General features: G+C 50.0%; 2 protein-coding genes across 3 annotated transcripts in view; one reads left to right on the top strand and one right to left on the bottom strand.

Annotated features, from left to right (window-relative positions):
* The window catches only part of LOC142579448 (sodium- and chloride-dependent glycine transporter 1-like), a 118,398-nt gene that overhangs the window by 74,556 nt on the left and 19,213 nt on the right, over positions 1-24,629 (bottom strand). The gene's annotated exons all lie outside the window — the stretch shown is intronic.
* Positions 1-24,629, top strand: part of LOC142579449 (kelch-like protein 8) — a 169,384-nt gene that overhangs the window by 47,240 nt on the left and 97,515 nt on the right. The window contains exon 2 of one of the 2 annotated variants that reach the window (XM_075689619.1): positions 7,069-7,345. The exons of the other annotated variant lie outside the window; for it this stretch is intronic. The gene's annotated coding sequence lies outside the window, so the exon portion shown is untranslated. The remainder of the gene's footprint in view (positions 1-7,068; positions 7,346-24,629) is intronic. 2 annotated transcript variants of the gene reach the window in all.

Below are 24,629 nucleotides of genomic sequence, written 5' to 3' on the forward strand. Positions count from 1 at the left end.
CAGGCGTATAGCGCCACCGAGAAAGAGTGTGCATGTCTCGTGTGGGCCGTTCAGAAATTGTCATGCTATCTAGCCGGCTCGAGGTTTATCATTGAGACAGATCACTGCCCTCTCCAATGGCTGCAGACCATCTCTCCCAAAAATGGCCGCCTCCTGCGCTGGAGCCTCGCTTTACAACAATATTCCTTTGAGGTGCGTTACAAAAAGGGGAGTCTCAACGGTAACGCCGATGGCTTAAGTCGAAGCCCCTAACGTAGGAATCAGCCTCAAAATTGTTTGTTACTGATGTTTTTCTTCCTGAGGCAGGATTTTTTTTAACATATTGCTTTTGTTTAGTGTTTCAAAGTGATGATATGCTTTCTAGTGCAATTTTTCAATTTGTGGACGCGTTCTGAGTGATGCTAGACTACTGTAAGGAACTAGGCAGTGGTATAAAAAGGGGAAAGAGCCTGGCAGGGCTTAGTGAGGGTTGTGCCGTGCTTGCTGACTGAGCGGTTGAGTTTTCAGCGTAGTTCTAACGCTTGCCGGGAACGAGAACAAAAATGTGAACTCTCCCGAAGTCACTTTGCAGTGTCCCGTGCGAACCTGAACGAGAGAACGAGGCCTTCTCTGTGCGCTGCGCTCAAGAAACGTCAAGGGACGCCCGACTTCGGTTATGAGCATCATCGAGCGACATCCCTCCGGACAGCGGATGCAGTCCCCTGTCCATCGGGATCTCCTTTCCCCGGCGGGGCGGTCTGTTGCGTTTCGCCTGCGACACGTGGTTTTGCCGGCGCGACGGCGGCGGGGCGGCGGACATTTTGGCCCGATCGTCGTCACCGCAACACTCATCGCCAGGTGTTTCCAGGCGCGTCTGCGGCGATGCGACCGCCTAGGGATTTCGTTCCAGTCATTGTGCCCGAAACAGGCGAGGCCAAAGCAGGGATCTCCTTCCAGTTATTGGGCCCGAAACAGGCGATGCCAAAGCAGGGATCTCGTTCCAGTCATTGTGCCCGAAACAGGCGATGCCAAAGCAGGGACCATCTTCTCGTTACAGTCATTGTGTCCGACCGGCAGCGCCACGACAGTGTGCTGCGCAGCGCCACGACAGTATGCTGCGCAGCGCCACGACAGTGTGCTGCGCAGCGCCACGACCAGGTGCTACGAGATCGTGCGCAGCGCCACGACATGGTGCTACGGCATCGCTACGACAGTGTGCGTCACCATTAGCCCATTGTACATTCACGTGCTCGTCTTTTGAGGGGTTCCTTCTTGCCCTCAACTGCGAGAGTATAAAAACAGCTGCCCCCGGACGCCAGAGGAGGGCTCCGATTTCTTCCGTTGAGTGAAGTGCTCTCCCGTCTCTCTACTTCGGTCAAACCTGACCACCAACTCTTTGCGATGTTAAAATAAACAAGTTGTTTTGTTGTTACCAGTCGACTCATGCTTTGCCGGGACCTTCGGATGCTTCCAGTTGTACCCCAGGCCGCCAGGCCAACGCTACCCTTGGGGCTTACGACCCAGGTACAACCACGGGCGTCAGCGCCGAGTTCCCAACAGATCGTACCAGAAGTCGGATCCAAACAACACACACACACAAAAAAAAGTCCTCCAATGCTGACAGGTTTGTGTCGTGTCGCGCGTCTTCGAACGCTCTGTAGCAACGTTTATTAGCGAACAATCACCTCTATAACGACAATTGTTCAGCTAAGGAAATCTGCCTCGGCGTCACGCGAAGTTGGTGTTATAATTAGAATATATTCCTGCAACCGCCCATCCTTCTTTTCAACGCCCTTTCTTTAATGCGAAGGTTTCGTTCAGGTTATCCTGATCTAGCACCGACTTAATACTCTGTTAAATGTACCTTCAACGTTCATTCTTTGTGGTGTCGTCGACCGTTTAGCGTCTACCTTTCGCATCTATTTTTTTCCTTTGCGCCCATAATAGAGCGACGATATAGCTCTCTGACGCAGGATTTGCACAAGAAAATTTCGAAGCGATATACATTGCAAAATAATTTGCACCCCTTAAGGTAAAAAAAAGGCGCAAATCTGTCCGTAATTCACAACCTTTCATCCAAAGGGTGTAAGGTTGTGAGTTATAGACAGATTGACATATCCTCTTTCACATTTAAGGGTGTGAATCTTTTTACGGTGTAGCGCGAGATGCCGAGCTTCGCATCCTCCTGCTTATAGCACTTCGCGGAAGAGGCAAGGCTACACGCGGGTTGCATTTCCCGTAATGCACAGGTGCCGGCGTTGCGCGCGGACGCGTTATCTCGCGGTCGTTGCCGAAGGAGTAGCGGCGTCGCGAGAAAAAAAGCCGGAAGAACTCCACGCCTGCGGAGAACGGGTCATTATCTGCCGTCTGCGTCGTTAGGCCTCGCCTAAAACGCTAACCAGTTTGCAGCAGACGACGCCTGCTCCTCTCTCGGCCTCGCGGTACAGTCAACAACCGAGCAGCCTGTGGTTGTTGCGAGAAGAAAGGCTCATTTAACGCACCAACAAAGGCACGCCGTCATGCACCTTTCGAGGTTAAGTACTCAATACTCGCCAGAGGAAGTTTCCGTCCAGATAGCCACGTGTGTACCCAGCACGCGGTATACAGGAGGTTGGGGTGCACACGCCCCTCCCAACTCCCTCCACCGCTGCCCCTTCCCCCACATTTTTTTCTTTTTCATTTGTCGAGCTTCTGCTTAATATTAGAGGACGGTAAGCAGCGCCGGAGGATCGGCATACGATTTGTTTATATACTTATACACGCTGCGCGTAATCTGTAACCTGTTCTCCCTGGGTTACGAGCGTTATATCGGGGTTGCGTTCCGCGTCCTCCGCATTTTCGACGCGCGGTATCGTTCTAGGCGATCGCGAATTCCACGGACACTTCTGCGCAATATCGCTTTCGGCCGCCGTGTATTCGCCAGTCCACCCAAAGAGTGCGCGCAGACGAAGACGCGCATGCGCGTCCTCTGGCGCCGCGACGGAACGTGCGCGATCTCGCAAAAAAAAAAAAAAAAAATGGCTGTGGCTTAGCTAAGGTTAAGCCCAGGATGCGAAGCATACTAGCCTTTATTTTAGTTGCTGAACCACTGTTTAGCCTGGTGAACTGCTGTTGCTTGGCTATATTTGGTTCGGCTAGACGAAGAAACAACTCATGCGTTACTCTGCTTCGCCTTCAAGAGTGGAACGCGACAGCGTTCCCGTCGACCCGCCAAGGGGTGTAAGACAATGGGCTACGGCGCAGCGACTACGCGCCCCGCATTGGACGCGGTGAGCGTCGAGCAACGCAGCGTTCGGCGCGGCAACGAAATGTGCGCCTGAGCAAGCGACGCACGCCTGAGCCTTAGAAACAGCTCGTTTCTAAGGCAACACCGCATTCACTAGAGGCGCTTTTGTACCGCTTTGAAGCATCGTACTCGTGGCTCAGTGGTAGCGTCTCCGTCTCACACTCCGGAGACCCTGGTTCGATTCCCACCCAGCCCATCTTGCAAGAGTTGACCAAAGCCACCTAGAAACAAGCGCAGCTGCTTATATACCGCCGCGAGCGACGGCGCGAGTTGGAGCCCCGTTTCTCCTCTGTCGTGACGTCACGGTGTCACGTGGTATTGAAGGCGACACCGCCGCGCCTAAGCTGGGTTGAGCTCTAGTAATATGCTTCGCATAAAAAAAAAAGAACCGGGAAGGAAGATCACTGCGGCCGCGGTGTTTGTAACGACGCGCCGATCTCCCTGTGCCGTTCTATTCTTGCAACACGCGTCTAACGCGCCGCGTTCCCGACCGTCTATACAGCAAAGCGATGGCCGCGTTCCTCCTGTTCGATAAGATCGTGTCGTTAAGTGCTGACGACGGGGACAGATCCAAAAGAACAGCAAGCGAGGAGCAAAGCCGCCGCCGCCACAACCGTTTTAAAGACTCCCTCCGTGGTAAATCCGCGAGAAGCGGCGTGCGAGTCGGTGTTTACAGGGCCACTGTTGCAGTTTTCTTCTTCGTACTCTATCCCTCTCTCTCTCTTCCCTCTCCTCCCTCTAAAACCCACCTCAACGGCTGACAACTGTCTGGGTATAAGCAGATGCAGCTATAGACATGCTGCAATGCGGTGAGCGGTAGTTTCCTTTCTCGAATATATTTAAAAATAAACAGTCAATTATATACTACTTCATTTTCATTATTTTTCGTAACGTGAGGAAGAGTGTGACAACAGCTTATATCTTAATGCTGCACCGGCAGACTCTGTGGTATATGTGGAGCCTTAAAGGAACCTACAAAGGAAAATATTAGGTCGAATCATTTTCATTATTTTTCGTAACGTGAGGAAGAGTGTGACAACAGCTTATATCTTAATGCTGCACCGGCAGACTCTGTGGTATATGTGGAGCCTTAAAGGAACCTATAAAGGAAAATATTAGGTCGAATTAGATCGATAGATTATTGGAGATATGTAATCGGCTTCTGTGTACCAATATAGAAAGAACACTTTGTATCGTAGAAAATTGTCGCCGAAGGTCCTGCTGCTGCTTCCAATTTGAACCGCCCGCGCCACAACGGACGGGTCGACATAACTTCCACGCGACCCCTTTCTACGCCGCTATTTGTGAATGAGCCAGTGCTGACATTCACACGAGCGACACCACAGTTCACAATAAGTGACGGCCCCTCTCCGATTGTCCATTTTTGTAATTTCCTCCCTTACAATTAAAGGCTCTGTTCTCGCTACGAATGAAAAATTTATTATCGCAGAATCCTAACGTTTCAATCTAGCTCGACCTAATTTGCCTTTATAGTGTCTTTAACATGGACAACAGCGGTGAGGTGAATGTAAGAAGTGAAAGCGCATCATCGATGGCAAGGACGACGCCCCATTTTCTTTTTTTTTTTAATCTCTGAAGCGGGCGTTCAGTGTGACGTCATTCCCCCTTTAATCAATCCCCTGTAGCATGTGGGAGCCGCTGAGCGTCAGCGTTATTGGGAGGACTGGTAACAGAATTCAACGCGCCGTTTTGACGAAGAGTGCATTGAGCTGCGCAACAAGGCGTATTGGCCCGTGGAAAATCGCTTCCATACACCGACTATACTAAAGACATTTTTTTTCTTCGGCAAAAGATAGCCGTAAAGCCGTGTTTTGTTAGACGTGCCGTTCACAATAATACTGCGAGTTTTCTGTTTGTTTTTTTTTTCTTTCCGCCTGCTGTTGGGCGGAAATGAGAAACTTGTCGCACCGAACTGTGTATAAAAAGAGAAAGGAAGAAGGAGGATAGGCAGTGAGGTACAACCAGGGTGAAACTGATTTGCTACCCTACACTGGAAGAGGGGACGGAGGAAGACCGAAAAGAAAGCGGTACACAGTATCCGCGCGCGGACGCACCTACAGCGTTCGCCATAGAAATAAATGCCTACAGCGGTATAGCGAAAAAAACGTTGAAAGGCACGGACAACATACGCCGCGCGCTTTGTGGTTACTCAAGCTCGACAACAACTATTGTTAGTACGGTCTCTTGCCCATTCCGCCCCCTCTCCGAGCTAATTTGCGATCTACAAGACGTAACAAGGTTCTTGCGAAACGGCATGCCGCCTCCCTCGACCTGCCCAGAAAACAATCCCAAGGTCGCCTAACAGAACAGGCAGCACGAGTCGCGCGGATTTCACACTTATACTTCTCGGAGGTGGCACGCTCGAGTGGATGGGGATGGAAGTGATGCAGAGAGTTCCGCAAGGAGAGAGAGAGAGAGAGAGACGCAGCCGCGCCTCCCTGGAGCCCGGAGCTCGCAGGGCGGCTATTTCCAGGACCCCCCTGGTTTCTGGAGGGGATCCCAGTTTTCGCCACTTAATCACGCGTCTTCGCGTACTGCTTCGTGGCGGCTCGTTTTTGCTTCGACGGTGAACAAACAAAATCACAGAGACGGAGACAAAACAGAATTTATAAAAAGGCTCGAGAGCTGCATCGTGGCGAAATGGATCACTCCGCCGAGCGGTGCCGGCGTCAGCGCGTGATGTAAGAGGGACGGCTCTTATGAAAGACAGCGAGAGAGAGAGAGAGAGAGAGAGAGAGAGAGAGAGAGAGAGAGAGAGAGAGAGAGAGAGAGAGAGAGAGCAAGAGAAAGCGCCGCACAAATGGCTCTCGCTTGAAAAAAGAAATGAAAAAGAGTACTGAAAGCGAACACGAAGGAAAAGAAAACGGCCAGATCATCAAGTATAGGAAGTGCGCGCGGTTGCAGCCGGTGCGAAACGGTGTGCCCAGTTTAGAGTGACCTACATGTGGAGGGTGTAAACGTAGGACAAAGTTCAACAGGTTGCTCTGTGTGTAGCGGCGCTGGGTGATCAGTGCTCGCAGGAGGTCCTTAATTGCGGGCACGCGTCCAGCGAGCCATTCGGCACTTCCTCGGCTGTGTGTTACACATACGCGCGTGTGTATCTCTCGGTGATGTTGGTTGGTCGCGCGGCAGCGTGGCTTGTGCAACGGTTGTGTGGCTCCACCGGTAGGCTTAGATACCTCGTAGCAAACAGGACGATCAAGCGCTGCCTTTCACCGCGTTGACGAAGAGCAGCAGTTCGGCTTTAGGTACGTAAATACATTTAGCGAGAAGTCGTTACATAATATCGTGAAATATGAGTCCTTACCGAAGAAAGTATATATATATATATATATATATATATATATATATATATATATATATATATATATATATATATATATATATCGTATAAAGATACACGTATATACCCTCACTCGTATACCATGATCTTGGATCCTTTTATTACTCCTTTCTTGGAACCACTGAACGAAGATTTTGAGAATAATAAGACCGGAGATTATCGGCAAAAAGGACCAATGAAGTTCTCCAGAACGAAGTTTCTTGTTAATTTCTTCCCGAATGGAATATATATATATACACTTCCATCTTATACCAAGTACCATCAGATTCGAAAGGCAAGGTTTCTTTTTCATGACTACTATTCTTTAACATGTATGCGTGCGTAGGCACTCAGACCTTACGGCTGTTCCTCGGCACGTGACATTTATTTATTTATTTATTTTCGTTGTTGTTTTACCGTACTAAACATGCATTTCAACAGACGCTACTACTACCTTCAGGTGCAGTCAAGCGGCTGATCACGCGGGATCGCGACACTACAGCGCGAGGACTGCGGCGGCGTCCAGTCAGCCCTCGCTGGAGAGACGTCTCTGCCGTCGTCCCGTTCCCATCCGACGCAAACGTAGCCCGCGACACACACCCAGGATCGACTTAGCGAGGCGGAAATCGGAGCCGTGCATCGTCGCAAGTCACTCCGCTTCCTGGTTTCCTTCCACTGCTGCGGACGCGGGGGGAGAGTCTGCGCTGACGTCATCGAGAGCGCCAAACTGATGTGCAGTAAGTATGGTGAAAAGGTTATCTTGATCTAGATCTGCTGACCTGCACGGCTAGTGCACCCAGGCACAGCGAAGCTGTGAATAGGACAATAAAATGGCGTATACTTGACGTCACGTGTGTAAGAGATGGATGGATGGATGGATATTATGAGCGTCCCCTTTGGAACGGGGCGGTGGGTTGCGCCACCAAGCTCTTGCTACTATACTGCCTAATATCCTACCTAGGTTAAACAATGAAAAAAGAAAAAAAAGAAAAGAAACACCATGAATTACCACGCCCAAATTTTCCGATCCCCTATTGCGAACTGTGCTTTTGTACGTCTCCATCTTTTGTCGTTTCCCTACTTTTCTTCCACCAATCCTCCAGTCGCCTCTTACCAATGTCTATTGCGGACATGTTTGCTTTGCCACTGCTCCCACTGGGTGCGCGCAAATTCAGCGCCCCCAGTGAGCGCCTCCCCTCGGAGTTAACGGAAGCGTATCTCGAAGGCTACGCTTTTGCTGGCTGCACGCGCCGGAAGCGATTACGGGAGCCGGAAACACGTACTTGGCCGTCATCTTCTGGAGGTGTATAGAATGTCCTGCCGCGCGCGGACCGCACCCCACGCGCACCTGACGCGCGCAATGCACACGCCGGCCGAATCCGGCACCGCTCGGCAAGAAAAGCGGATACGCTTTCCATCGCGGACCGGACAAAAGCTGTCGACGCCACCGGACTCCGAACATCCGGACATGCGAGCGAGCCGCGCAGGCACCGCTTGTGCGTCGGCGTAACGCGCGAGAAAGTGAAGCTCGCAAACGAAGCACGTGCCCGCGGCGTCAGCTGCTTGAACGACTGCCAGCAAGACGCGACCGCGGAGACGCGCCAACCGCAGACGCGCGCGTCAGATTATAACTCCGCGTCGTCGTCCATTTTAACGCGACCACTGCGGCAGGCGTGCGCGCGCTGGTTCGAGTCGCGCCGTCCAGGCGGCAGCCGAGGGCACGCGTCTAAAAGTAGCGAGCGCCCCCGCGGTTGCCCAAGGGCGTGCCACGACCACAAAGCGTCCCGCGCGGGGGTCGTCGCCGATTAACCAGCGCAAGCATCTTCTTCGCGCACCAGCGGGTGGCGCCGTGTAGACCAGCGTTTTTAGATCTCTGTAGGCGGCGCGGGAGACCTCTAGCGGAAATACCTCTAAGTATGTGCGGTATGTAGAAAAAAAAAAAGACCAAATAGACCGTATCTCAGGCTCAGCGTGCTTTCGATCAGGCTTGCGCGCCGCCGGCGCCTGCACGCCTGTGAGCGAACGACAGCAAGAGGAGGAGGGGCCCGGTTGCGGACTCGGCGTCTTTTATTTATTTCTATGTTTTGCTTCCCTCTTCCCTGGTCATCGCACCCGGAGTCGAGACGCCGCGCGCGAGGTGTTAACTCCGGAAAGAGAACGAAACCTAGCCTCGCGGCATTTTTGTTGACGCCACCGTGCTTGTTGCCGAGCTAAGCAGCACGGGCGACTATAAAAGAAGACCTGAAGTCGACGGTCTGGAGCGGTTGATAAAGGAACAAGTAGCAAGACACCGAACTACGCTTGTCGAGACAAAAACGGACACGGCTGCGGTACCCGCGTTTCGCTGTAACGAGACTTAATGAAGAGGCGGATCGTTACAATGCAGCTCTCCCTCGAGGAGTAACTGGACCAGCGAATGTTAAATTTCCAGGTTAATAACGAACGTGTCCGGTGTATGAAAAGCCCTTGACTTTGCCCAGCCTACGGCGTCGCAACAAGGCATACGTGCGAGAAATGCGAGATATATATAGGAACGTTCTCGCCTCTTCAGTTGGTAGCTTATAATGGGAATGACTCGACGACATATTATTATTATTATTATTATTATTATTATTATTATTATTATTATTATTATTATTATTATTATTATTATTATTATTTTGCGCCTAACGTTTTTAGTGAAACATCGGGCCTGCAGGCTTTGAGACGCACCCATTAGACGCGACCGTCCCGCCATCGGTTCACGCATAACAAATCTGAGGGAATCTTCTATATTTCTTCGGTGCAAACTCCGAATGACACAATGACACAATGGAGCCGCAGAGGGGTAGCCATTGTTGTGCTGAAGAATTTAAGTTCGCGCATGACTGAATTTGTACGACTTATACAAGAAAGCCTCCCGGGCACGTCTTCGCGGTCAAGGTCCCTGGTAATGCGGATCTTGTGGGACATGTGGACGGCATTAAAGGCGCTACACAGCAACCGTACAGAATAGCAATGGAGCTCTTCACAAGAGCGGGCAACGACAGATCAGCGTGTGAAAATTCTCCCGCGGTGCTTTTTTCCTGCTCTTCGTACGTGAGGTGCTATCCTGAGCGACGTAACTGCAAAATCGAAAGCGCAGGTAGTCTCATAAGCCACAATGATATTGGAACGTATCGGGAACGTATCGATTATATATGTATATATATAATATGGCCTGCGATGAAGCTTGAGGACAGTCGGTGCATGACGTTTGCAAGTAGAGCTACACGATTCGTTCGGCCTTCCAAAGTCAAATCGAATGGCTACCAATACATCGATACAATCGTTACGAAGCACATTCGAGACTTCTGCACGCATTATACCCTCTCTTTGGAGGCGTTGATTGTTGTTGTTGCTGCATTTAACTTACGGCAGGTACCCACGCGCGGTGATTGGCGCTGATTGGTTGTAATTCTCACCGGAGCAACTCCGTGGTGCTCTTAAGAACGCCAAAATTTAGCGTGACCTGAGGAGAGAGAAATATGACTCTATGGATTACAGAGCAAACGAGGGTAAGTGATAGCCCAGTTCAAGTGGAATTATACAGGCCATCTGGTTCGTAGATCAGTTACGCGATTCATGATGAGAGTAACGAAAATGGGGGCAAAGGAATGGAAAGAAGAGAAACGCGCGATTAAAACTATAACGGCGCGGCGAAGAGAAAGACGAAAGTGATCGACGTAACACAACACTCTTCTTTATGTTAAATTATTCTCTCAACATTTTATATATATATATATATATATATATATATATATATATATATATATATATATATATATATATATATATATATAACTTATTTACTACCATGCACTACTATTCAAAATTAGTTTTGTTTCAATTCTAAACATACTGGAAACCGCCTGCTTCCTGGCCAATCCCCCATAGTGGTTATGGGCCAGTGTTTGGGAGAGAAGACAAGACAGGTCCTCTCTGGGAAACCGCCACAGAGATGTTTGCTCATAGCTGTTTCAGGGCGATTTTCTCAAGTTCTTCATACTTTAATTTTATTCATTTAATCCTGGCAATTTTACGCACGTTAGCATTAACAGCATCTTCCTAATCCAAATCATGGCCAATTCGCCGCAGTGGGTACATGCGCCATAGTAGAAGGAAATCCAATCCAATCTAATCCAACACAAGCGTTCATTATCAATTCGAGAGGAATGCAGCCGGTGTGTGGTAGATGATTAGACGGGTATATTAGATTAGGCAATTTGCAGCACATGGACGGGCTCGCCTGGCGCAGGACAGGAGCAATCGGAGATCACTATATACGACAGGCCATCGGTCGCGCGGTAGATTTAAATGGACTGATGAGGGTGATTAGGTACAAGTAAAAGCATTGATCGTAAGATTCATTCATTCATTCATTCATTCATTCATTCATTCATTCATTCATTCATTCATTCATTCATTTCAACGGTGATCGCAGCAGCAACCGCGGCTTCATTGACTGGCTCGTCTCATCAGTCCAGGTGGCCGGCTCGTAGAGGACAAAAAGGCGAGGGCTCCGAGGCATTTCGCGCCGCGACAGACAGGCGACACCGAAATTGGTCGCGAGGGCTCGGTCAGGCAAGGCCGGCCCAGTAGCCGACAGCGCTCGCCGCACCGCGAAGGCAACAACGCGTTCCGAACTGCTGGCATTGGAGATCGATGGTCCACTTAGATATATCGCCAATCGATCTCCGCGACGGCAGGAGCCCCGAGGTGATCCAGTGCCCACCGCGACGGCGCAGAACGTCGCCCCGGTCGCTTTCGGCTGCGGCGGCGGTCGACATTTCTTTCGGTTCATTCACCAAGACGCGCGGCGCGCCACGCATGCAAAACACACGTGTGCGCGTTGTGTGCGAGCACGAATGCGCGCTCCTTTGCCTCGCGGCTTCACAAAAGAGAGGTGAAGGAAAGCGGAGGATCCAGTTCGGCGGAGTACCTCGACTTCCCGCCTCTCACCTCCAACCGACCCTCCGATCGGCGGGAGGCAAACGTCACAGCCGTGATGAGGGATTGAAACAATGTAAACGTCGAGAGGCTGGCGAGCGCCGTGTGTGGTTAAACGAACAGCACGTGCAGGCGCGCATACCGGGCTGGTTGGTATGGTGGAAGATGTGATGCTTGTCACGACGCTGATATGCTGAAACCGGTTACCCACCTCCTGCGGGAGAGGTTCTATCGTGTAGTTGACGCGAGACGAGTGCTTGCCTGGTGCGTTGACCTTCTAAACGCAGGGGCATGCTTGGCCGTGCTCCAGGCGCAGCTGAACATTCCGGCGACCGCCGCTACAAACAATGACAACTTTTTGATATTCTAATGAGAAAGCGGAGCTAGACGTTGCTGCTCCATTGTTCGTTTACTTATTTATTTTGGGTTTTTTTTTTTGCGCCCGTTATACGAGTGACTGCCCGAGCGTCACGTTACACCTCGGTCATGAATGCAAGCAAGCCAAATGTTTCTGTGTCGCTTTGAATTTAATGAGATGTTAGCTTTAAAATAAGAGCAACTCGTAGTACTGCGGCAGTAACAAGCTGCGTTGGCTTCAGTGCAGGAAATAATCACGGAAAACTGAAACTGGCGTAGGTATGGAGCGTTAAGCAAATTAAATGTGATGCGCGTTCAACAGAATAGCATACATGGAGAACCGTGCGTCACCGAAACGAATCTTTTGAGAGGACGGAAGTGACGCGTTGTTGCTCGATACCGTCTCTTGGAAGTACGTTCCAAGTAAATTTAAGTTTGCATGAATTATCGAACTATTAGACAGCCAATTCTACCGTCAATGTTAGTTTAACATTTAATAACAACAAACTTTTATAGAACCTTTACAGAAACTTTACAAGAATAGCAGTAGAAACTTCCAAAAGCAGCTTTGCAGGCGATAACTCAGGCGAGAAACGACAAGGTACTGCAAGTGTCTGCACGCATGTAGCAGACGACATGAAAGTTGGCTTAGCCGCAATAAGAAGCTACTCGAGGAGAAGCCCCCATTTGCTTCTGTTTAGGGACGATGACACGAATATTGGGAACCATTACACGCGCGTGAAACCGGGAACGTTAACATGACAACGGCAAGCATCGTCATAAATAAATTAATTAACAACCATGAGATCAGCTGGTCTCGAACCTATGCCCTCCCCATCCTCAGGCTGGCGCTGAACGGTTGTTGCAACGTCAGGAAATAGATCAGCCTGTACACACTAAATACGGATCTACCGTGTTGCGATGCAGCGTGTGAGGTACGCGCGCTGCCCATCTAGCGCTGACGTTAACCGCAGCGGCCAGTAACAGCGTAATGGCGTAACAAATGGTGCTCGTCGACGACACGGGATATTGCTCGAACCCGCGCAGGGTAGCGCGATAGCAAGCTTGACGGTTTGGAAGCGTAATCTGTGAATGGCAGGCGTACCAAAAGCAATTCTCACTCTATCAACGATGAGCCCAAGGCACATTGAGACAAGTAGAATGTTATTGAACACATCCGAGAGAGAGAGAGAGAGAGAGAGTACAGCGGCAGTGTGCACAAAGTTTCCAAAGGCTGCTAAATATATTGTCTGTCCATTATACTACTACACCTCAATTAGAAGAAGCCACATTTTTAATTAACTCCTATCGCTTTCTTTCCTGCTTTATTTTCATAGAAAGTGTGGCGGCGTGAACAAAACTACGGTAGCTTGCGCGGGCATGGCAGAAGACAGTACAACGCGCCTCTGAAAGGTGCAGAAATGATGCAAACCAGGCACTCGCGCCGAGGCTTGGCTTGTATCCATCGGCTAAGAAGTATATTTAACTAATATCTAACCTAATTAATTAGGTACTCAATTTCAAAAGAAGAAAGCCATTATACTCCTGCAGCAGTTCCGTTCGTGCACTACACGAGCAGTTTTCTATTTCTTTGCCTACTTTTTCAAGCTTGCCCTCAAGTTGTTAGGCACACCCTCGGTCGTTGTGTGGTGAAAGAAGCGCCGAAGTGAGAATCCGGTGCTATCCGTCAGATGCAGTTCGGGCTTAAGTTAGTGGACTGCTAGTATTTACTGAAGTCCAGGATGTTGCGGCCCACCACAGTATGCCTTCCTCGCGTTTCTTTCTCCCGTCTGCATTGTTCTACGCTCGTCTTGTTCGGCGTGAAACCAGCAAGAAAAGTATGAAGCAGCCGAGGTACACAGCACGTCAGCTTCTCCCCGGTAAACAATCGAGAAGCGGACCCAGTAAGGAGTCAGCTAAGAGCACGATAGCTATAGCCCGACTGAACAATTCGCAACGTGAGCTTAAGCATACCGCGAGTCAGCGTCCACACATCCTGACTACATCCGGTAATCAGCCGACAACGAACGTATACTATACGCACACGATGACTCACGAAAGTTTCGAAGCCATCGAACGCGATTATTTTTCCGTCTGGCTTTTACCTATATGCGACAGCTACGCAGCGGCAAGTGGAACAAACAGAAGAAGCGAGCGCAGGACCTCATTACAGTAACGCATGGCCTGCCACCCTGCCTTTATCCCTGCTGTCATTCACAGTTGAACTCTGCCTCTCGGTGTTCGAAACAAGCGCATGTTTCTCTATACGGGCATACATCTACACTTGCCTCTGTTTTCGTCCGTGTACAGTCGGCCAGAAAATAGTACGTGATCAAAACAACAAGGTTTCCATCAACGTACTGTAGATCATCAGCACGAAGAAGCTTACACGTGCTTTAGATTGCGTTACAAAGCTGCAATGACCTGGGCAAGTGTCCCAAACTGTTCACGCGCTGCTCGTCCCATCTCGGAGTGGCACATTATGACATGCTCGGCATGCCAGCTATAAGCTACACGGCGCCGTGATGGCGATTCATTTCTGGCCGACTGTAAACGTGCCGTAGTACACAATGTTCTCGCTTTTCTTTCTGAATCGCTGCCGCAGCGGTCGTGACAGACCCCCCTCTATTCGCTGCAGAATGGGTCCGACCCACGCGGGACGTTCTAAAAACGGCGCGTAAATATTTTTGGATTGCGCGAGCGCGTGACGTCACGCTGGCATTGGCCTGGAGCGCGCCGCCAGGGGTCGCGGCGAACGCGTGCTCGTCTGCAGAAAGTCGGGCCGGCTGGCACGCGGGCCGATAAACAACGGGGCGCCGTCGGGAGGCGTGCCCGTGACGTCACAGCAGCGGAATGTTACCTCGTCTCTACATCGAACTCGCGCTACAGCGCGCAAGAGAGCGAACCCTTCAAGGCAACGCCATGTGCTACAACCTTCTTCGCAACATCGCCGCCTGCAATAACGACTCCACAAGGAAGTAAGCGAAAAAAAACGGGCGGCTGCGTATACAAGTGGGAAGTCGTAGAAGTGAAGTCGCGGTTTTTCGTGCTCTTTCGCAAGTACGACGCAACGCGGCCGTATCGCGGAAGCTAGAGAGAGATAAGTAGGAAACTGGCAAGCTCAGTCGTGTGCAACAGCATATCGTAAGGAAATGGTGAAAATCTTGCTGCGAAAAGTTCATCACCGTGCGGCATAGTTCACTTACGTCCCATCACCCATGAATTCCACAGCCGCACCGCATCAGATACCCTGGATTCGAGATCATGCTCGGTAACAAAAGTGGCACTTGGACCGTGACTACGTGCGGCGTAAGCCCAGAAAGCGATACGTGTATTGCTGCACTTCATGAAGTCGACATTACTCAGTGACCGACTGCTAGCTTATATGTGCAACTCCTGATGAAGCGACACCCTCAACGTTCTCTCTCATTTCTTCTTTCTTTTTCTTTTCACCCCCGAAACTCATTTCCCCTGCGTAGGGTAGAAAACCCGGCGTGCGTCTGGTTACACCACCCTAGCTTTCCTTTTATGTCCTCTCTCTCAGGCACCGAGAAAACAAAAGAAAAAAGAAAGGTACGAAAACAACGAGACATCTCCGCAGAAGTTTGTTCTATTTAAAGAAACCAAATACGCACGTGACCACAAGACACAGATACGACACGCATTATAAGCCCAGCAAGCGATCCCCTCTGAAATTTCACCGCGTGATGGAACTCTGCACGCCTAACAGCGATCAACTATAGGTACTAGGCGAGTAGCTTATAGTTACTTTTTTGTCCTCATCTTGCGGGGACAAGATTAATGAATTCATGACGGCAACGCCGAAGTAGCACCACCGGTTTGATACGTGCACTCCGGCGAAGGCAATTCGCGGAAAGCGGAGGGACGTCATCGATTCAGAGATCAAAAGCCGGTGTCGTGCACCGAACGTCACAGAAGTCTGCTTAATTCATTCGGCATCTATACTCTGCGTCAACGCTCTTATCGCAGCTACGTGTTTCGAGAGAAGGGACACCATTATTGAACATTTGCGAAAACGAACGTCTCGCGAACGATAGAGACGCTTTCCCTGCGAGCGCCTATTCACTGGTTTCACTCGGGTTTCTGCCGCAAGACTCCGCGCCTGCGGTGGTGTTGGTATGATGCGCATAGCCTGGAGGAATAATGACGTTACTGTAGTGACTCGAGTTCATGGCCAGAACAAGAAAGAAAAGAGCAAAGAGAAGAATAAAAAAGCACTCGAGTGACGCTTTCCGCTCGGAAATGGACGGAAATGAGTCGATGTATGACCCTACACACCTGACCAACGAGAGTTATTCACACAAACGTGCCGGTATCTTTTCTTCGTCTCGGTGAAGCGACGCTAACGAAATCATACTTAGAGGCCGCGCCGCCGCTCGTTAAGACGCAGCAGCCGTTAGCGCAAGGTGCCGTCGTGTCCTGTCACGGCAGCTATTACAAGTGTGCTATCTCAGCCCCTCGCACGCCTTCGCAAATAAAGCGTAAGGAAGGCCCGTCGAGCTGGCGTCCCGAAGCACGCGGGCACGGAGCCAGGATTAGGAATTCATGCGACAGTCTCCGCGGCTAATGATTTCCCAGCACGCGAGTAGGTGTCGATAAAGGCGCCCTCGTTGAAGGACACGGCAATGCATTCGGCCTTGCCGCGCCACTGCACTTCACAGCGCTCGACAGTTTGAATACTGAGGCGTGCTCTCTCTCTTCTTTCTTTACTTTAATTCTCTTAAGGACGCTCAATAAAAAGAGAAAGCGACGTTCGTGAATACTCGATCGACATACTGCTCTCTGGAGAAATGCATCGAGACATTGCAAATGTAAGACTTCTGAAGGTTGCCTCGCTCCACTTTCTCGATTACTTCAAGGCAGAAGTGCGTGCACACTTTATTTACACTTTTGTGCATCAGCGGGCCTGACGAGGCCAATAGGCGAATCTAATCTCCACCATTCACCGTGCAATACAATAAGTGGAAAGCGAATGCATCGTAACTGACCATTCTTCTCAACTGTGTGAAGACAAAGTAAGCGAAATGCAAAGGGGTTGTTGCGCGCCGATAGACAACACACGGCTCTAACAGCCTTAGCACGTGCAGCGGCAAGCTCGCGTTCAGACGTAACCGTTCGAGTCCTCGGCACAATCAGCTCTTCTCGGACACTTCTAAGGGCATCGACATTCCCAGAAGGCCGCAGACGCGCCAGAAATGGCGACGGACAACAGCGTCAAAAGTTCGCATCCCTCGTTCAGTCCACCTAACAATCTCGCTATGCATGTAAGCGAGCAGGCCCTCGCTCCTTTCTTTTCCTCGTCCTGCGAACACACCGAGCTCTCAGAGAAGCCACCGCTCTTTGCCGTTCATGCCGTCGCATCTCCTTTTCTTTCCATCGTTCTGCGCGAGAGTTCACGAACGGGTATGCCACGCACGGACTTCGGAAGATAAAAGGCCGGCGCTTCTCGGAGCGGCGCCGGCGGCTTCGTCTTCAGAGCGCCGCGGCCACGTTTTCCTATGAATGGGGGGTGTGTGAACCGCGCCTCCAGACTCGCTCTCTGCGCGCCATACACGCGGCGCCCCAGAGGAGCGCCAAGCCGGCCAAGCCTCCACCAGCACATCGCGTACCGTGGGATGCTATACAGACGGGGAGAAGGAAAACGGTAGCGTCTGCGCATGCGCAGGGCTGGTGGCATCAATCGATATGAAAGCGGCTGCCTCTTGGATGTGGAATTCGCTCCCCTCTCGCTCTCCCCCCTCTCTATTTACTCTCTCCACATTCGCCGCCTTTTTAGCGTTCAGCCGACAGTTCTTTATTTTCCGCTTATTTTACCGGTCCCGGAACAGAGAAGCGCGCTGCTCCGGCGTTCTCTCGCTCGAAATCGGCGGCGGGAGTCCGTGCGCTCCTCCCTCCTCCTCTTCCTCCTCCTGCTCTGTGTGTGGAGCGCGGCAGCCGGCGTCGTCGCGCCGCGTGCGCGCGCACGCCGCGGGCCTGCGCACATGCACGTCGTGGAAAATTCCCAGCGCTTGCCGCTCCTCCTCGCGCTTCCAGCGCTGACGTCGTCGGTGACATTATTACGCCCGCTGCCCGGAAAGAGGCGGAGGAGAGGCTGCTTGCCTCCGCGGGCCTCCTCTCGCTCGCGCTTAGTGCTCGCGGCCTTTCTCTCCACCGACGCTAGATGGAAGCTCTCTCGCTCGCTCTCTGTGTCGGCGCCGGCGGAGAGAAAAAGAAAATTCTCGGCGTCTGCCTCCTTTGGGCGCTGCTCGAGTATCCGTCCGAGCGGCGGATGAGCGTCTCCTTTTTCCGCTCGCGCCGCCGCCGGGTACCGGCTCGTTCTAGTGCACGCATCCACGTGACCCTTTCAAGATCCCTCACCTGCAGCACGGCCACTACGTCATTACGTTTTCTTTTCGTTCCTACACTTTTAAAAGGAAACAAGGAGGAAGTGAACGTAGGCAGGACAGCGGGACACCGCTGTTGGGGAGGAGGTGTAGAGTACAACGTACTGTACACCTTGTACAGTACGTTGTACTGTACAAGGTGTAAAGTCTATTTAAGAAAATCCGTCCTTTTCAGATCGACACAGATCAAAGCGCAAGCTCACGAGTAAAGTTAAACGACCCCCTTCCATCCTCCCCGCTTCATTTGCGCTGTCTTTAGACGTCGCTGAACCTGTTTCCTTGCTCTGAACGCTGTATCGAATTTGTGATCAAGACCCCAACTTGAAACGGTTTTCGCTTTGCGAGCTATTATAAGAATATGCACTGACATCGTCCAGTCCATCGTTATCAAGTACGCGCTAACGCTCGTTTCTCTTTAATCTCCAGAGCATTTCGTAGTCGTTCTACCATCACCTACTTCGCTGAATATGGACTCTGCATGGGTGTTGTGTTTAGACGCTAAGCCGTGCCATGCTTCTTTAAATGGCTGAAGAAAATAGCGCCTCTTCCTATTCCCTATATATATATATATATATATATATATATATATATATATATATATATATATATATATATATATATATATATATATATATATATATATATATCAGTTCAGTAAATTATGTAAACTTGTGAAAAATGGCCACCGAAGAGCCAGCTACTCTAAAATCGTCACTCGTAATATCTGCTGGCTAAAAAAATATGTCGGATGAAGAAAGAGGTACAGAATTTAAAAAAAAAAAGGAAGAAAGAAAGAAGGTACAAAGAGGTACAGAATTTAAAAAAAAAAGGAAGAAAGAAAGAAGGTACAATACATCAGACAGACTATCCGTAGCTTCCCTGCGGCCTCAAGGTAATACCGAGCACGAACGATAGCGTGACCCGCCCGCCAGATCAAGAAATCCTAACTTTGCAGACAGCGCACTGCTTCGCTCGTGCTCAGCGCATCCCTTTAATATTCCGCGTTCGTCGACGATCACGCGCACGATACAATGTTGCACTTCTTTCATTATGCGCAGGCGTCCACGGAGTAATGATAAATCACGAGCGCGCCAGCAAGTTCCTCACCTAGCTTTTGTGCATGATGCACGAGCGCCAGCGTCAAAACACACCTGCTATTTATGAGGCGGCCGCACTCGGGTTTGTCCATCGTAATGGAGCGTGCGGATCTCATCAATCATTCATATCTTCTCGAACGAGCTTAGCTGTGTAGTGCGCCGGTCATTGCACTCACTCTTAAATCTTCCTATTCCGCTTTCGGTGGCGACTGTCTCCAAAAAAAAAAAAAAAGAAAACGAGGTGTAACACACGTGACAGTTATTTTCTTATTTCTTCCTTTCTTTCTTTAGTTAGCCTGCGAGGCTGCTGGCCTTCGCAAGTTTCCTGCTTTGGAGCGAGACATTTCTGACGTTTTCCTAATTTCGGAGCAGCGTGACACTCATTGGCATTAGACATAAAAGGCACTGGGAGGTAGTTATATAAACGAAATCTACAACATACAGTAGAAAAACAAAAAGAAAGAAAACAAAGCGTCAATTGCGCGAAGGACGCTTATTTCTAAATACAGTGTTCGTTCTGCCGAAGGAGTGAAAACTTGAGATATACCAAGTAGTGCGCGTCACCGCAAGCGTTGCTATACTTTCCCGTATCTTAAGGAAAACTCGGCGCGAGTCGGCGAGCTCCAATCAAGAAGCGAAGGGATACAAAAACAGAAAGGAAAACGATGCAAATAACGTAAGCTTTCGCTTCCTCGTCTACAGGGTCGTCGAAGCCGGATAGTAGGACCCGACTACAGTCGTTCCTTTGTACAAGGGAATCATGTAAGGGTCTGTGTACCTGAAGCTGTTTCTCTTCGTTTAAAATTTAAGTCAGGTATGTACCGATATATTTGCTTATACAAATGAATGAGGATGGCGTTACGTAACGCTAGCTACTCTCTCTCTCTCTCTCTCTCTCTCTCTCTCTCTCTCTCTCTCTCTCTCTCTCTCTCTCTCTCAGCGTTGATTTCTCACGGCGCTTCCTCTCGTTGCACAAGCTACGAATATCAGGAACCCTCAGGTGTCGGAGGTCACGTGGTCGACATTGTCGCGCAATCATGATTTCCTTGCCGTCAAGAATCTTGTTCTTACTATTGTTATTATTACAGTCCTGCTTATTCGTGGGATCAGTGCTGCAATTCGTGACCACGCAACGACGACACAGCAGTCAAAACTAAAAAAAAACATCACCGAGCAAAACGAAAAAGAAAGGGAGGGGGCGGGGGAAAGAAAACAGAGGACGCAGACACACAGGTGCGCGCACTTGATGCTGGCCGTCTCAGTTTATTTTATTCTCGGCCGTTCGCGTTTTCATTGTCAAACCACGGCAGCCGCTGCGACTCAGACTGCATTTTGTTCGGTCCGCTCGCCAAGCGTTCCGAGATCCATGCACGCATGCGCGGCGTGTCTGTGTCCGCAGAGCACAATAGCCGTCCGCTGCATTGTATGACTACTGCGCTCTGGAAAAGAAAAACCTTCGCATTTGGACACGGTAGACAAGCGGGGAACTATAGAAATGAAAACAAGATGCACCGAGGCTCGCTGCGGATAATTTGTGGGACAGGTGCGCCTTATTTGGACGCATCGGCGCTTGCTGACGCGCTGTAGTGACCTCCTGGAGCGCTAGTGACGTTTTTGCTGCACGACAGGCGTGCGAGAGGTGGTGCCGAACGCAGCTCACTGTGGGTTAGCCACTGCTTTTCCGGGAAAAGCTTTAACGCTTAGTGAGAACAGTGGGACGACCGTGTTTACCATTCTACAGTGTACTGGCGGGCAGGATTACACTAACGTGAGCTACGCTGGCATGCTTCACGAGCTCGTTGATTCGCTTCTTCCGGAATCACTTATATTTCGAAATTTCGCAGAAATCTTTGAGCAAACTATGAAGCGACGCTTCGAGTACTCATAATGACATCCCGACTCTCGCGATAAAATAGTTTTTTTTCACGCTAATCATCCGGAGTAACCGGTAGACGCTTAGCTAGACTTATATATCCAGCTCTCATTAAAGTTTTTTTCTCTCTCCAGCAGCCGTTCTCCATCATTACCGAAAGAAAAGTCGCAGACACTATATCCGCCTTCCGTCCTTTCTTTCGATGACACCATTTGGCATGCTGCTAACGAGGCATCCGAAACCCAGCACGTAAAAGATCAACTAGCGACCATGACATCACGTCAATCCGAGTCGCGTTGAACGATGCACCCTCCATCCGACAGTCGAAGGAAACGTATACATACATACGTCACTCGTTCGGTATGTAACTTGTTTCAGCCACGCTCGCAGCATGCATGCCAGCCATCATGTTCGGAAAGCGACCGCTGCCTTTCGCGCGCGTCAGAAGTGCAGTCCGAACCCGCGCTCCAGCAGCTGGCTTTCACGGGCAGACCCCGGTGCGCGTTAGTTTCCACACACCAAAGTCTCTACAGCGCTGCCTCCGAATTCAAGGATGTGTGTCACGGAAAAAAAAGAGAGAGAGAGAAAAAAGTGCTCGGTCGCTCAAAACCAAACGCGTGTCAGCGACATTACGCCGTCACGGACCAACGATCCTGTTTGACAACACGGAAACGGGCCCTTGCCCGCACAACACAAACTCCCTTTCCACCCACACTGCTTTCCTTGCATCCGACTTGCCGACCTCCCTCAGCTGCAGACGGCGAGAGAGAATGTGTGGTTGTGTATAATCTGCGTGCGGGCAGGAGGCTCAGACGGCGCGACGGAAGGAGCGCTTTTTTTTTTTTATCTTTCCACTTTCGATAACAGGTCAAGTCTCCTTGGCGTCCTGCGCCAGCTTAACACTGGAGGTCTTTCGCTTTCGCCCCCCCCCCTCTCCCCTGGCGGTGACTTCGCATTCTCCCCTTTTTGTCGTCTCGCTTTACGGAAAGGATATACATGGGCGCCCGGCGGTCCGGAGCCCCTGCGCGCGCAAGGCTTTTGTCTCCGCCCCTTACAGCAGAAGCCACCGGACTCAAAGGCCACCTGGCTGCCGTAGCTGCCCACCTTTGCTCTACCACTGCTGTTTTCGCAGCATGTGTTCTCTTGCTTTCGTGAGGCTAAGGGTCATTGTTTGCGGCGACGTGTATCGATTGCGCTACGTTATGTTGATTGTGCTGTCATGAGATCCGCTGGTTGCGCGCGTAGGTTTCTTTTCTCTCTCTCTCTCTTTTCGCTCTTTTATTGAAGTCGCGAAGCTAATTCCTTGACCTTGTCAGGCTGCCTAAGCAGCTTTTAGCAAGGACATCTTGCTGCTCGTAAAGGCTGGTAATTGAAGAGGCTCTCGATTTCGTAAGGCGATATTGTTGATATGGCACGAAGACGCTCGAATAATAATAATAATAATAATAATAATAATAATAATAATAATAATAATAATAATAATAATAATAATAATAATAATAATAATAATAATAATCCTACTTATGGCACTACTGCGGAAAAGGCCTCTCCCAGAGATCACCATTTACCCTTTCTTGCGCTTGCTGGCCCCACGGCTTATGCCTGCAAATTTCCTCATTTCTACGCACCACCTAATCCTCTGCCGTCCTCCACTGCGCTTCCCTTCTCTTAGCAACCGTTCGGTAACTTCAATAGACCGCCGGTTAGCTTCCATATGCAGTACACTGCCTTCCCAGCTCCATTTCTTCTGCTTATTGTCAACTAGAACATCGCTTACCCTTGTTTGCTACGGTAATGCACAACGCTGCCTTACTGTCTCTTGAAGTTATGCTAACATTATTCGTTTCATCGCTCGTTGCACGGTCCTTAACTTCTCAAGAATCTTTGTAAACCTGCAAGTTCTTGCGACATATGTTAATTAGTACTGGTACAACGCATTTGACTGTACACTTTTCAAGGACAGTGGTATAAGCTGCCGGTCATAATTAATTTGGAAATGCCCGCCGTATGCGCTCCAACCAATTTCTAGTCTTGTGTAAGTTTCCTTCTCATGAATAGGGTACTTTGTGAGCAACTGGCCTATATAGGCGTACTCTTGCACGGATTTAGAGGCTGACTTGCCGATAGCGAATTCTCGCTCTCTTGCCAGGATATTGTACTGCGGAATAATCGTATGGTATCGTAAATAAATAAAAAGAAAAAAACACGATAAACTTAAGATTGGAATACTGTCGACGAACCACTGTGCTCCTACACATAGTATGCGCGCTGAATTTGAAACCCCGAGTTTAAAAGTATCAGGCGCGGAATTCACGAAGCTATTTGTTCGTTAAGCGCTCTTTCCCACTGGCCGGACGCCTTCGCTGGTATAACATACAGCGTCGGGATTGGCTGAAGTTTGCTATTACGAACAATTCTAGGGTAACACCTTTTTGTGAATACGGCCCAGTTTTGCGGTTTGCAGGTCACATATGTTGCGCTTTCATGCGAGGCGTTACGAAAACGAGACTTTCTCTGTTCTTGGGAAAAGGAAGCTGCAATATCTTCACATCGGCTGGAGCAATTCACAGATTCGTATGGGAGCATCTTTCACACTCCTCTTTTTCCTGCTCCATTAAATGGTAGTCAAACGGAGAGATCCTCTAGGTAATGTCTACGTAATTCATTTATCTCTCTCTCTCTCTTTAATTACTAAGCACAAAATGCGAAACAACTGGCTACGCGAAAGAATACGAAATAGCGGATGAGTGGTACTGCGTGCGTCTCTGCAACTTGCGTGTAACTTGAGTAAAGCGAGGCACTGCTGAAACAAATAATGCAAGGAAAAAGAAAAGAAAGGAGTACATAAGTACATGACGTAAGCTTATACTCACGGCCAATATCAACGATTAATCGTAGCCGGACCGACACAAGGGTTTCGCTTTCCTCGCCTTTTCTGTTTTGCCTGCTCGACGTTCTGCACGTGCGCCCGCATATGCAGAAGTGCGGAAGAGACTGCGTGCGACGCAGACTAGTCCGCACTTCTGCATGCATAATAATGACAACTGCGGCACCAGCTATCGTTCGGTTACTGCTGTCGCACAGACAAAACCACCAAATCATCAACCGTAGCAGTTTGTATACTCCAGCGAAACGGTATTAAAAACGCGGGCGCAAGCAGTTTCGGTTCGTCGTTGTTGAGCGACGTGATTATCGAATGGTCAGTAGAGCGGCGGCGCCGTCTGAGAAAGAAAAAAAAGGAAACTGGTACGACTGCGGCACTGCCTACGCTAAACGCATAGCCAGCCTATACCTACGCGTGGCTGCGCCCCAGACAGCGCAG

Source organism: Dermacentor variabilis, chromosome 4 (genome assembly GCF_050947875.1).
Source record: "Dermacentor variabilis isolate Ectoservices chromosome 4, ASM5094787v1, whole genome shotgun sequence".
In the NCBI taxonomy this organism is placed as follows: Eukaryota; Metazoa; Arthropoda; class Arachnida; order Ixodida; family Ixodidae; genus Dermacentor; species Dermacentor variabilis.